The sequence below is a fragment of the Lactuca virosa genome, chromosome 9, assembly GCF_052849685.1.
Source record: "Lactuca virosa cultivar CGN04683 chromosome 9, Lactuca_virosa_CGN04683_v6, whole genome shotgun sequence".
NCBI lineage: Eukaryota > Viridiplantae > Streptophyta > Magnoliopsida > Asterales > Asteraceae > Lactuca > Lactuca virosa.
This window is the reverse complement of record NC_136434.1, coordinates 177,050,584-177,066,113: the sequence shown is the minus strand read 5'-3', so window position 1 is coordinate 177,066,113 and position 15,530 is coordinate 177,050,584.

Genomic DNA, 15,530 nt, shown 5'->3' with positions numbered 1-15,530 from the left:
GGGTGAATTTAGATCTTTACTAAGGATAGACGTTTAAATCATCCTTATCCCTCCAAAACGGTTACATGTTAGTTCTAATATCGTAGTCGTACGTTTAGAATCCTAAACACATAAGGTTTCTAGATCTGGTCGGCAATAGACCTTAGATCCGAACAAATATCAGCACATCAGGCACAAAGCATTTAGCACATAAAAGCATTTTAGGCACAATTCCTAAAATAAGCTAGTGCTCACACCTCACAATCATCGCTTAGCATTCTAAGTTTAAGTCTAGAAATCCTACAAATTCCTAGTTCGCTTAAACTAATGCTCTGATACCAACTGTGACATCCCCATTTTCACGGCCAGAAAAGACCGATTTTTGTTTATGCTTTATAAAAATATGAGTATCTCTTTTAAGAAAAACGTTGCGGAATTTGTTCCCAGAAAAACATGATAATTACATTATCAAAGCGTTTCCGAAGAAATGTACTTTTATTCATTTTAAAACATTTGGCATGTCATCGTCAATACAGAAACATAAGCATAAACAGAACTTACATTTATTATCACTAGTGATTTATATCTCCTTAATCCCTCAGTGTAATGTAACTTCATATAGACAACTATGATACAAATAAGCTGTAGTGGGTCAGGTTGGGAAACCTGGTGAGTACATAGGGATTTCAATCCCACAATGTTATATCATATATATAATTTAGATCTCACAAAATATACAATTTCACCATATATATAAGCAACTCTTACCCCACCCCGTTAATCCTTACAACGAGACTATCCATACTCTCGGACCTTAAATTTTACCTTTTACTTAACCCGTACTCTTGTATCTAATTCATGCTCTCAGATTAACAATTGTGCCCATTCCATACTCTCAAATTAGGGACGAGTGTCTATGTGTAAATCCATACTCTCGGATTAACGACGAATAACTATGTCCTATCCATACTCCCGGACTGAGGACGACTGACTATGTCTTAATCCATACTCCCGGACTAAGGACAACTGACTACGTCTTAATCCATACTCCCGGATTAATGACAGTTGACTATGACCAATTCATACTCTCGGACTAGGGAAAATGACTGTGTCTAATCCATGCTCCCGGATCATGACATATACTAAAGTTCTATTCTCTATGTATGACTCACTTGTACTCTTAAGAAAATACTACCCAATATTCCTCAAAATTAATTTAGGTTTACTCTTTATCCTAATTCATCATATATAATCAGGTATGTTCTTTAACACGTATTTCAGGCAACATCAATTAACTCGCACATAAACATATAATCAATACTTCAATCAATACTTGTATTAAAATCATGTGCATGAAAGGGACTATGCACTCACTTGATAAGGTGGTGACTCGGTACTCGGACAGTGCTTCATTAATCTTAAAACAATTTCCCTCGACAAAACCTAGTATCATTACGACTAGGGTTTAGTCTAATATTCACCGAGACTATTTAATAGTCTAGCTATTATTATTATTATTATTATATAAGCGTTAAACAACACTATATAACTCATAATAATAGCCCAAATAATTTTTTTAAGGCCCTGATAATGTTACTATAATTAAATAAAAGCTATATTTAAAATAGCGTACGTGTATCTCACTTACAGCGGGTTTTATGGAAAACCGGACTTCGCTTGGAGCAGCGTTTCCGAACCGAAAGACCCTTTTTCTCGGGACTCCAGGAGCCTCGGGGCTTCCTTCAGGAGCTAAGGGGTTTACCTAGGGTTTAGGGGAGCTAGAGAGAGAAAGTAGTGAGAGAAAGAGTGGATAAATGAGCGAAAAAGCCGACTGCCTTCGCTGCCTTTTTATAGCATGCGAGGCCTCGGTATGCTGGGCATACCTCGGACCTATGCTGGGCGTAGTGCTTCGTTCGTACAACACGTGTTCTGGCTTCGGTGGGGCGACGTGGCTTGCTCTAGTCCGTGGAAGGGTAGAACGTTGGGCGTGCGAGGCTTGTACGCGAGGCGTACATGGTACGCGGGGCGTCCGATGCGAGCGCTGGGCGTCCGAGATGCAACGTATCAAGATCCGAAGCGAGCACCGTGGTCAGCAAGCGACGGCCTTGATCTAGGCACATCATCAATTTCGCAAATTGCACACTCAACTTTAAAAATTTGTAACTTTCACATACGAGCACCGTTTTTGACATTCTTTATGTCCACGCGTAGGCGGGAATGTACTCTACAACTTTCGTTTAGACTCCGTCGGCTAATTTTGACTTTATTTTAAAAGTTATATTATTAACAGGCCAGGACAAGATTGGTCCGTTAAAATCTCATAACTTCTTCATCCGACATCCGTTTTACTTTGTCTTTTTATCGTTATGCTAATATTAACGAGATCTTCGATTCTCGTATAGGTTGTGTCGGCTAAAAACCGCTCGATCTAATATTCGAATTCCGGGCTATACACTGCTAAGTCGAAAGTTCAAAAAATCATAACTTCCCCATACGAAGTCAGATTTGGGCGTTCTTTTTATGGAAGATCTCGGTTTAACGTATTCTACAACTTTTGTTTAGGTCTCTAAGGCTAAAACTTGCTCTATCGTAAATTCACTATTTACGCTTCCCGGTCTTGTGTCAGTTCCGTCGCGAAACTTCGACGAGTCATAACTTCTTCGTTATAACTCGGATTTTGTCGTTCTTTATATGTACGAAAACCTTGTAACATATACTACAACTTGGTTAAGATTATTTATTCTAAATAATCTTTTGCTGAAAAGTCATTTTCGACCCCTATTATCTCTAAATTGACTAGCCCGGATCTACGGGCGTTACATATGACAATCTAGTTTGGAACTTGGTTGACAATGTACCAGGTCGTAAGACAGTTGGGTGCAAGTGGGTCTTCAAAAAGAAGATCGACATGGATGGTAATGTACACACTTATAAGGCGCGACTGGTTGCAAAGCGTTTTTCTCAAACTCCGGGAGTTGATTATGATGAGACCTTTTCACCAGTAGCAAAGATTAAATCTATTAGGGTGAAGTTAGCCATTGCTGCCTTTCGTGACTATGAAATATGGAAAATGGATGTCAAAACCGCTTTCCTTAATGGGAAGTTGGATGAGGATGTTTACATGAGTCAGCCAGAGGGTTTTGTCAGTACAAAGCACACGAATAGAGTATGTAAGCTTGATAAATCCATCTACGAATTGAAACAAGCGCCTCGTAGATGGAATCTTTAATTCAATGAGAAAGTAAAAGAGTTTGGCTTTTCAAGAAGCGAAGATGAGTCTTGTGTTTATGTCAAAGCTAGTGGGAGTATAGTTAGCTTCTTGGTGCTGTATGTGGATGACATACTGCTCATAGGAAACGACATCCCAACCTTGCAGGAAGTGAAGTCCTGGCTTGGGAAGTGTTTTGCTTCGAAGGACCTTGGAGAGGCTGCCTATATCCTAGGGATAAGGATATTAAGAGACAGGAGTAAAAGACTAACTGGACTTAGTCAGAGTACCTACTTGGATAAAGTGTTGAAAAGGTTCAACATGCAGAACTCGAAGAAAGGAGAATTACCGATCCAAAGCAATGCCAAACTAAGCTAGACTCAGAGCCCGAGTACAGAGGTTGAGATAGCTGAGATGAGTCGATTGCCATATGCTTCTACTGTTGGCTCGATCATGTATGCTATGACTTGTACCCGTCATGATGTGGCCTTTGCTTTGAGCATGGTCAACAAATATCAAGGGAACCCTGGCAAGGCTCATTGGACTGCGGTAAAGAATATTCTCAAGTACCTACGAAGGACTAAGGATTGGATTCTTACCCTTGGTGGGAGTGATGACTTGAGAGTAGTACGGTATAGTGATGCTAGTTTCCAGACTGATAGGGATAACTTCCGCTCTTAGTCGGGCTGGGTCTTTATCCTAAATGGATGGGCAATCACTTGGAAGAGTTCCAAGCAGGAGACGGTAGCTGATTCGACCTGTGAATCATAGTACATCGAAGCGAGTGAAGCAGCAAAGGAGGCGATATGGCTGTAGAACTTCATCGGAGACCTTGGAGTTGTACCAGCTATCAAGGAGCCTATGAAGATTTTCTGTGGTAGCATTAGTGCGGTTGCCTTAGCCAAGGAACCGAGAGATCATGGAAGATCCAAAAACATTGATAGAAAATATCACTTCATAAGACACAAGATAGAAGAATGACCCCTCTTGGCAAAGAGGGTATCACCAGAAGAGAATCCTGCAGATCCCCTTTTGAAGGGACTGACGAGGGTTGGGCACTTACAACATGCGAGACGCATAGGAATGAAGGATGATATTAGTTTTACAGATTATATATCTATTTCTGAAACTTGTAAAATGTAATTGACAGTTGATGATGAATAAAAGGTGTATTTATTTAAGAGTAAGGTGTTACTGTCTTCGTCAATTATTTACTGTTGTTTCAGCTTTGCATGTTTTGACTTCCAGAATAAATTACTTTATTCAAACTTCCACAGTCGGTCATACGTCGGAAGTAGGTATGAATTAAGACTGTCATGAATTGGGTTTGTAGATGACTAAAGGTGTTTAGCCATAGCAATGGTTGCTACAACATTCATGAGTACTCATAAGTTATGAGTATTGGAATAAACCCATGCTCACTGGCATCACTTCATGGAATTTATCTCGAGTGATCGTGAGACGGTAATATCATATAAGTCTTCAAACCTAGAGTTATGACTTGTTGCCTATGAGTTGGTTATACATTGATTGTACGTAAACGCATTGGTAACTCGATGTTATAAAACGTGCCTTTGTGTATAATTCAATAAGTAGTAGAACAAGCATATGAGTCGAAGTTTATCTGTTCCTTCTTGGATTAGAAGCGATATCTGGGCCCCTCGATGATTTTGTGTTGACCCATGTACCGGGCCCGGTCAGAACTAAGTTGATGTGTTCAATTAAGTTCTATGTCAAAAAAATCAGGAAATCGAGAAAAAAAAACAGCTGGACAATAAGTAAGACATTGTTCCATGTATTTGTTCGGCTGATATCTAGAACAGAGGATTATCTAATCACTTATCTAAAATGGCGCTTCATAGTTCAACAGAGTTTTGAGAGCTACGATTGTTGGTTGGTTCCTGAAGTATTATAGGCAAATATAGTTATTAGACTTATCCAAGTGGGAGACTGTTGGATAAGTTGTCTAAGTCCATAACTTTATTTGGTATATACTTGACCTGATCCGGCATGGTCTATTTGGGTTGCACTTCACCCGGACGATTTATGGTTAAACCTTTGAGAATTGTATGTTTATGATTTGTTAATATATTATAAGTTATAATATATTAATATGAAATCATATTGTCTTAATCAGTATTGATCATAAATCAATTTAGAATTAATTTGGTGATAAAAAAGGTGACTAATTAAGTATGGGCTCTTGTATTTATATAAGTGTGGGCTAATACTATTTGGAATGGGCTTGGCCTGTATGGAAGTCCATGGATAGTCCATGGAGCTTTTAACCCATGGATCCTTGGAAAGGAAGAGTTATGGGTATTAGGGTTTACATGGATGTAACCCTAATCCTCCACACTATATAAAGAAGCTTGTGATGCTTGAAATGACACTAGTTGTGTGTGTAAAAGGTGGTGGCCGATTTCTATAAGCTACATACACTCTCATAAGGTTTTTCCAAGTTTGTGGTGAGTTGTGATTTCCATTTGAGGCATCCACATTATTGGTGCTAGGCTCTCAAACTCCAAGGAATCAACTCACAATTGAAAGGTATGTAATTCTTCTAGCCACTATGTTTAATGTTCCCCATGCCATGCTAGATAGGTTATGAACCTTGGAAAACTCAAAGTTGCATTTATTCATAGTAAACATAGATCCAAGGTTTTAGGGTTGCATGAACACCTTAGGAGTGTTAGATTGCTCAAAACCCAACATGATTAGCATGCAAGAGTGGTTGCAGGGTTGGTGGAAGTTCCATGAGTTTGCATGATGGTAGCAGACTAGTTTGAGGGATGCTTAGCCACACTCAACAGAGTGAGTATAGGATGTATGTGTATCCTAGTTATGAGGTTTTATATTTGGATGGTCTGTGACGATCCATTAAGACAAATACAGGTAGGTGTGGAAGGTATTATGGGCCCGTACTACTGGAAGGACAGGACCCATACATGTAGAAAAGGAAATCACAAACCCCGATGGTCTAGTTTTCTGTAATGGTTGTAATATCATGAATTATGGCCTTTCTTATATATTTTGGTTCATTTTCAATATGGTGTTCACGAGAGGTTTTGGTACATGAGTTAGCGTCCTGGAGAGCTAGGATTGATGGATGATGACATTCGTGAGTTGATCGACACTAAGATAGATATGGATGTTTGGGGTGTCATCTCGGAGGTTTTTGGGTCTATCAAGACCACGATGATTGAGCTATTTGATGAGCGGTACGCCATTGTGGTTGAGGTTGTTGTTGCTGTAGCTACCACAACTATTATTGTTATGGGGGTTTAGGGGAGAGGATCATTCCAGTATCGAGACTTCAACAACACTAAGCCCCTAGAGTTTAACGGGGTCAAGGAACCGATTATGGCTATGATGTGGTTGTCTAATATGGAGGGCTGTTTCTTCACTTGCTCTTGTCCAGAGGACTGAAAGGTTAGGTGCCCACTGAACCTTCTTCGTCTATGCATGAAGGACTGGTGGAACCTAATGACTGGTTCTTATAATCCATAGCAGAGGGTTGTTGTTACATGGATGTAGTTTCGGGAGATGTTTCTCATAGAGTATGTTCCCTTGGTGTAGAGAGAGAGAGAGAGAGAGGTTGTCCTAGGAGTATATGGTGTTGAGGCACATATCAGAGTCTGTGAATGAGATCACCAAGATGTTTATTGAGAGATCCCTTTTGTATCCTGCGTATTTTGCCTCAGAGCGGGCCCAAATGGCGCGATACTTGAGCATGCTCAAGGAGGAAATTCGGCAGTTTGTGTCTATCCAGCGTTACAGTACACTTTCCGAGCTTTAGGATGCCGCATAGAGGTGTGAGATTGGGATTGAGATTCAGACGAGAGAGGAGAGACAAACTCCGATGAAGCCATAGCCTGCGGCAAAGCGGTTCAAGCCCGCCATTTCATGATTTGGAGGACAGAGGGGTTGCACTTGTGGCAAGTGTTGGAAGGTGCATGAGGGCCTTTACAGATCACCTACTGGGTACCACAAATGGGGAAAGGAGAGGAACTTTGCGAGGGATTACTGTCAGTAGACCTAGTACTGAGTATGTAACGCCCGTGTGTCTGGGCTTGCCATTTTTTAGCAATGTAATAGTCTAGGTTAACCTTTGTAAATTTGAAATAATAAGAACGTATTATTTGTGAATTTTGTGAATTATGTGAATTATGTGTTTATTTTCTTAATTATTATAATTTAATGAATTAAGAATAAAACGAGCGTCAAAATTTAACTGTAAAATAAACTCAATATCTTTGGATAATGTTGTAGTAGTTGAAACGAGGTTTCTGAATATATATAGAACGCTCAAATCTGACTTCGTATGAGGAAGTTATGATTTTCTAAAGTTTCGACTTGACAGTATGCAGCCCGAGTACTCGATTTGAGATCGAGCGGTTTTTAGCCGAAACAATCTAAACGAGAATCGAAGATCTCGTTGTTAGTAGCGAAACGATGAAAAATTAGGCGAGAACGGACGTCGGACGAAGAAGTTATGAATTTATAACGAAGTTTTTCTGCCCCGGCCTTCTAAAAATAAATAATAAAAAAAAAGTCAAAATTAGCCGACGGAGTCTAAATTAAAGTTGTAGAGTATGGTCTGACCTACGCGTGGATATAAAGAACGTCGAAAACGGAGCTCGTATGTGAAAGTTACGCAATTTAGAAGTTTGACGAGTCAAATTACGCCGAGCATAATTTGAGTACGCCCAGCGTACTCAGGAGGATGCAACTTGTTTAACCAATACTCGAGTGCCACCGATCGACGCATGCAGTGACGTCAAAGTATGGCCAGCGTAACCAAGTTACGCCCAACGTACTGAGTACGCCCAGCGTAAATTGAGATTACGCCCAGCGTAATCCCAGACCCCCAGCTTATAAATAGAAACCAAGATCAGCCAATTTCCTTTACAAACTTCTTCCTTTTCTCTCTAGTTTTTGCCTCGATTTGCGTGCTATTTGTACCCCGAAGCCCCGGTAATATTCCCGAGCCCCGAAGCAAGATCCGAAGCCCCGAGGATCCCGAAGAGCGTTATTCCCGAGCCGAAGCTCTGCCCGCGAGGAGCCCGGTTTTTGTGAAGATCTTCCAGATCTACGGAGAAACACTACTTCTGCAAGCCGTAGTGCTACCCGATCATCTTCTGATCAAGTGAGTGTATAGTCCCTTTCAATACACGATATTATACAAGTAATCGTTGAATGTATTTAAGAATACGGGTTGTGTGAGGGTATTATTATTACCTTCTAATACATAGACTTATATGACTCTCCTTGAAATTTCTTGTTATGTGTTTACGTATTACTTGCTATTTGAATGGAGTATTGAAAGAGCATGCTATACAGTTTTTCTTTTAAAAATTATATATAAAACATGTATATTTTTATCTACTAATATGTTGGGTAGAACATGGGTAGACAGTTGGTGTGCAATGAAATAAATTGATGAGAGGCCTCATTGTTGGTGTTATTCTAGTCATTCAGCAGAGTATGGATGACGACCACATACTATTCTAGACAGTCCTGTGGAACGCTAGCAGGCTCATAACCTGTAGGTGTTGTGAACGATGTGTTCACCGGTGTACTCTATCCCCCACATGGTTGCCTTTAGGACACTTATTATTGAGGAAGCCCCTCTGCAGTAATGTCCGTCCCGATGAAAATCCTGAATTAGGTTCCTTATAATAGATGTTATTTTTAGGGACGTAAAGTGAGGATAACGGGAATGGGTAATCGGGTTTATTGTTGATTATTGAAATTAAATATAATTATTTATTGTGGGTTGAAAACCCTATATGCTCACCAGGCTCCCAAGCCTGACCCACTCAGTTTAATTGTATTACAGGAAGTGGCGCAAGGGCATAAGATGGACGAATCATCAAGTTGTTTTGTTTACAAGTCTGTATATGTATATATTTGTTGAATGACTTGTAATGTTATCGTTTATGCTTTATGGTATGTATCGGAACATGACATCCCGATTTTTGATTATGAATTGAAATTATATTTCTTTATGAAATGTTTTGATAAAAATCTATTTTATCATGTTTTGTTTTTGGGAACAAATTCCGCATCTCTTTCAAAATCAAAAGGATTTACTCTGAAAATGTTTAAAAAGCATAAATGAAACCGGTCTTTTCTAGCCGAGATTTTGGGGATGTCATAGTTGGTAGCAGAGCATTAGTTTAAGCGAACTAGGAATTTGTAGGATTTCTAGACTTAAACTTAGAACGCTAAGTGAAGGTTCTTAGATGTATGTCTGTTATATTTCAGACACGAGCACTAGTTTATTTTAGGAAGGTTGCCTAAAATGCTTTTATGTGCTAAATGTTATATGTTGCCATATATGATATTAATTGTTCGGATCTATGGTATGTTGCCGGCCGGATCTGGAAACCTTATGTGTGTAGGATTCTAAGTGTATGTCTATGTTATTAGATCTAGCATGTAAACGTTTCGGAGTGATAAGGATGATTTGAATATCTATCGTGAATGAAGATCTAAATTTCACCTTATTCGGTGTATAGATCAAAAATGGTGAGAACAAGAAGCGGTGTTGGAAACGAAAACGAGAACAGGAGTCAACCGCCTGTAATTCAACAAGTAGCTGTTGAAGCTGCTGCACCAGAACAGATCACCATGGCTAGAGTGCAAGCCATGATTCGGGCTATGTTAGCCGAACAAAGGGAAGAAATGCGACAGATGTTGCATGGAAATAGGGACGAACCTATCATACCTAATGTGGAACCCGAACTGATTCCCGAACGATCGGAGGAAGGGAACAATAGTCGCATTTTGAGTCAAATTGGGACTCGAGAAGAACGAAGGAACGATCCGGAAAGGAGAAACAACAACGATGGGCGAATGTACAAGAATTTCTTGGGTGCCAAACCGCCAAGTCTTTCTGGGAGCCCAAAGCCTATTGAAATTATGGATTGGATCTCCGAAATGGAGATGGTATTTAAAAGTTGCGACTATAGCAACAAACAGAAGACTGTCTTTGCAGTTAGGCAACTGAAGACTGGAGTCTTGAGCTGGTGGAAGTTGTTGGTAGATACTATGCCACGAGGAGAAGCTCTGAAAATGTCATGGGAGGAGTTCTTGGAACAACTATGGGCGCAATATTGTTTAGAGATAGATCTGATTGATCTGAACAATGAGTTCCAAAACTTGAAGAAAGGGAAGATGAGTGTAGATGACTATGCTACGGCATTCACTGAGAAAATGAAGTTATTTCCGTACCTAGTGCCAACAGAACTCTCCAAGATCGAGAGGTTCGCTAATGGACTGCCTGCCGACTTTGGTCCGACAGTCAAGATGGCAACTACTCTGAAAACAGTTGTTCGAGCAGCTAAGGACGTGGAGGCCCAACAGAAGGAAAAGGGTCTGGAAAGGATAGATGTTGGTGAAAAGAGGAAGTTCGAGGGATCTTCAGGATCCAGCAAGAAAAATAAATTCTCAAAATCTGGTTCGAGAGGAGGTGGAGGAAAGGTAGAGGCGAAATGGTGTGAAAAGTGTAAAAAGAAGCATCATGGAAAATGTGAGGTAGTGGTCACATGCTTCAAATGTGGAAAGCCAGGGCATTTTTCTAACGAATGCACCCTCACCAAGAAAGTTTGCTATGGTTGCGGTGAGGAGGGGCACATCTCAAGGGATTGTCCGAAAAAGAAGGAAGCAGTTAGACCCAACATTCCGCCAAAGACAAAGGCCAGAGCATTCCAGATGACACTGGAAGCTGCTAAAGATGAAGCTGATGTCGCTTCAGGTACCTTTCTCGTTAACAAATTGCCTGACCAAATTTTATTTGATTCTGGAGCCAACTACTCCTTTATATCGCATGAATTTGGTAGAAAACTAGCTTTGCCTGTTGATAGACTAGATAATGCCTTATTAGTCAAAGTTGCTAGTGGCAAGTTTGTACCTGTTAGCTATCGTATGAAAAACATCTTAATTGATCTGAATGGGAATAAGTTCCACGAGGAATTATTGCCTATCGAACTTAACTGTTTCGACATCGTTTTGGGAATGGATTGGCTTAGCGCCAATGATGCCGGAATTTTATGCAAGAAGAAAATAGTGAAAGTGAACCCGCCTGGGAAGGAATCGTTTATGGTGTATGGAGATAAACGCAAAGTAAATTCTGGAATCATTTCTCTAATAAAAGCCAGAAAATGTTTGACCAAGGGGTGTACATCATACTTAGCATTCGTGATCGATGCTAAGAAGGAAAAGAAGGTGATGCAGAATATTCCCGTTGTGTGTGATTATGCGGAAGTATTTCCCGAAGATCTTCCTGGATTACCGCCTGATCGACAATTGGAATTCCGTATTGACTTGTTGCTCGGAACAACGCCGATTGCAAAAGCACCTTATCGATTAGCACCGACGAAGATGAAGGAGCTGATGATGCAACTTCAGGAGTTATTGGACAAGGGTTTCATTAGACCTAGTTCATCACCCTGGGGAGCTCCGGTGTTATTTGTGAAGAAGAAATATGGAAGTATGAGAATGTGCATCGATTATAGAGAGCTGAATAAGGCAACAATAAAGAATAGATATCCGTTGCCGAGGATTGATGACCTATTCGATCAGCTACAAGGTTCAAGTTATTTTTCAAAGATCGACCTAAGGTCAGGATATCATCAGCTAAAGGTAAAAGAGCAGGATATCGAGAAGACTGCATTCAAAACGCGATATGGACACTATGAGTTCTTTTTTATGTCGTTTGGACTGACCAATGCTCCAGCAGCATTCATGGATTTGATGAATAGAGTTTGTAACCCGTTCCTCGATAAATCCGTGATAGTGTTCATAGATGACATTCTGATTTATTCAAAAAGCCAAGAGGAGCATGGCAGACACTTGCGAGAAGTGTTGGAAGTCTTGAAGAAGCAGAAGTTGTATTCGAAGTTCTCCAAATGTGATTTTTGGATTCGTGAAGTCCAATTCTTGGGTCACGTGGTCAACCAAGAAGGGATAATGGTTGATCCAGCAAAGATCAAAGCTGTGATGAAGTGGGAACAACCGAAAAGTCCCACGGAGATCCGAAGCTTTTTAGGATTAGCCGGATATTACCGAAGGTTTATCCAAGGCTTTTCTTCGATCGCTAGTCCATTAACAGCTTTGACCCACAAAGGAGCTTCTTATGCTTGGAGTGATAAGCATAAAGAAGCATTCGAGAAACTAAAGAAGAAACTATGCGAGGCACCGATACTTTCTCTACCCGATGGAGTTGAAGACATTGCTGTTTATAGCGATGCGTCTGGTGTTGGATTGGGTTGTGTTTTGACCCAAAGAGATAAGGTGATCGCGTATGCATCTCGATAGCTAAAAGAGCATGAAAAGAACTACCCGACTCATGATTTGGAGTTGGCAGAGGTGGTTTTCGCTCTGAAAATATGGAGGCATTACCTCTATGGCACGAAGTGCAAACTTTTCACTGATCATAAGAGTCTCCAATATCTCTTTGGTCAGAAGGAATTAAATATGAGGCAACGACGCTGGCTAGAGTTACTTAAGGACTACGACTGCGAGATACTTTACCACCCCGGTAAAGCAAATGTTGTTGCTGATGCTCTCAGTCAGAAAGTCAATCTAGAAAGGAAGAGGCCAAGAGCGTTGTGAATTGAAGTTGTCTCGACCATTGTGGAAAGTATAAAGAAAGCTCAAGAGGAAGCTTCTGAGAAGAATGACCGAAAGGAAGAACGTTTGGGAAAAACGTTGGTGTTCGGTGTAAACAGTCATGGACTGAAGGTGTTCCAAGATCGGATTTGGATACCTAAGACAGGAGGAGTCAGAGATCTTCTGATGGAAGAAGCTCACAAAACCATGTACTCGATTCATCCCGGTAGCACTAAAATGTATAGGGACCTGAAACCCTACTACTGGTGGCCGACGATGAAGCTTGATGTTGCAAAGTATGTGACTGAGTGTGTGACTTGTGCGAGAGTAAAGACACAACATCAGAAACCGTATGGGAGTTTAGAACCATTGCCTGTGCCTATGGGCAATTGGGAGGACATCACGATGGATTTTGTCACTAAACTACCCAGGACAAAGAATGGTCACGACATGATTTGGGTGGTCGTTGATCGATTCACTAAGAGTGCGCATTTCATAGCAGCCAACGAGAAATGGTCTATGGAGAAGCTTGCGAATTCTTACGTGAAGGAAATTGTGAGGCTTCACGGTGTTTCGCTAACGATTGTGTCGGATCGTGATAGCCGTTTCACCTCAAGGTTTTGGAAAAGTCTACAAGAGGAAATGGGTACCAAGTTGTGTTTAAGTACAGCTTACCATCCACAGACTGATGTTCAGAGCGAACGAACGATACAAACACTTGAAGACATGCTAAGAGCATGTACCTTAGAATTCCAAGGTAACTGGGATGAACATTTACCACTGGTAGAATTTTCCTACAATAATAGTTTCCACTCGAGCATTAAGATGGCACCTTATCAAGCTTTGTACGGACAGAAGTGTCGTACGCCATCTTGTTGGCTTGAGGCTGGGGAAAAGGAGTTTATGGGACCCGAGATGGTCTATCAGACTGCTGAGAAGTTGAAAGTGATCAGGGAAAGAATGTTAGCAGCTCAGGATCGTCAAAAGAGCTATGCTGACAAGAAGCGAAGACCGATGACTTTTGAAATTGGAGATTCTGTTTTGCTTAAAGTCTCGTCGTGGAAGGGACTTATAAGATTTGATAAAAGGGGAAAATTAAGTCCAAGGTTTATTGGACCGTTTAAAGTTCTTCAGAGAATTGGGAACCAAGCTTACAAGCTCGAACTACCAGAAGAACTGAATGGAATTCATAACACTTTTCATGTGTGTTATTTGAGGAAGTTCACGGGAGAAGTTCCCGACATGATTCCACTTTCGGAGTTAAGAATCGATGAGAACAAAAGGTTGATTGAAGAACCAGAGGCAATCGTTGACCGAAAGACTAAGAAGTTGTGACGTAAGATGGTTGAGTTAGTGCTTGTCCGATGGAAACACACGAATGGGCCAAATCTCACCTGGGAAACGGAGAGTGACATGATGAGTCGCTACCCGCAGTTGTTTGTTGATGTGTGATTCCGGGGACGGAATCATTCTAAGGTGGGGAGAATTGTAATGCCCGTGTGTCTGGGCTTGCCATTTTTTTAGTAATGTAATAGTCTAGGTTAACCTTTGTAAATTTGAAATAATAAGAACGTATTATTTGTGAATTTTGTGAATTATGTGAATTATGTGTTTATTTTCTTAATTATTATAATTTAATGAATTAAGAATAAAATGAGCGTCAAAATTTAAGTGTAAAATAAACTCGATATCTTTGGATAATGTTGTAGTAGTTGAAATGAGGTTTCCGAATATATATAGAACGCTCAAATCTGACTTCGTATGAGGAAGTTATGATTTTCTGAAGTTTCGACTTGGCAGTATGTAGCCCGAATACTCGATTTGAGATCGAGCGGTTTTTAGCCGAAACAATCTAAACGAGAATCAAAGACCTCGTTGTTAGTAGCGAAACGATGAAAAGTTAGGCGAGAACGGACGTCGGACGAAGAAGTTATGAATTTATAACGAAGTTTTTCTGTCCCGGCCTTCTAAAAATAAATAATAAAAATAAAAGTCAAAATTAGCCGACGGAGTCTAAATGAAAGTTGTAGAGTATGGTCTGACCTACGCGTGGATATAAAGAACGTCGAAAATGGAGCTCGTATACGAAATTTACGCAATTTAGAAGTTTGACAAGTCAAATTACGCCGAGCGTAATTTGAGTACGCCCAGCGTACTCAGGAGGATGCAACTTGTCTGACCAATACTCGAGTGCCACCGATCGACGCATGTAGTGATGTCAAAGTACGCCCAAAGTAAGCAAGTTACACCCAGCGTAAATTGAGATTACGCCCAGCGTAATCCCAGACCCCCAACTTATAAATAGAAACCAAGATCAGCCAATTTCCTTTACAAACTTCTTCATTTTCTCTCTAGTTTTTGCCTCGATTTGCATGCAATTTGTACCCCGAAGCCCTGGTAATATTCCCGAGCCCCGAAGCAAGATTTGAAGCCCCGAGGATCCCGATGAGCGTTATTCCCGAGCCGAAGCTCTGCCCGCGAGGAGCCCGGTTTTTGTGAAGATCTTCCAGATCTACGGAGAAACACTACTTCTGCAAGCCGTAGTGCTACCCGATCATCTTCTGATCAAGTGAGTGTATAGTCCCTTTCAATACACGATATTATACAAGTAATCGTTGAATGTATTTAAGAATACGGGTTGTGTGAGGGTATTATTATTACCTTCTAATAAATAGACTTATATGACTCTCCTTGAAATTTCTTGTTACGTGTTTACGTATTACTT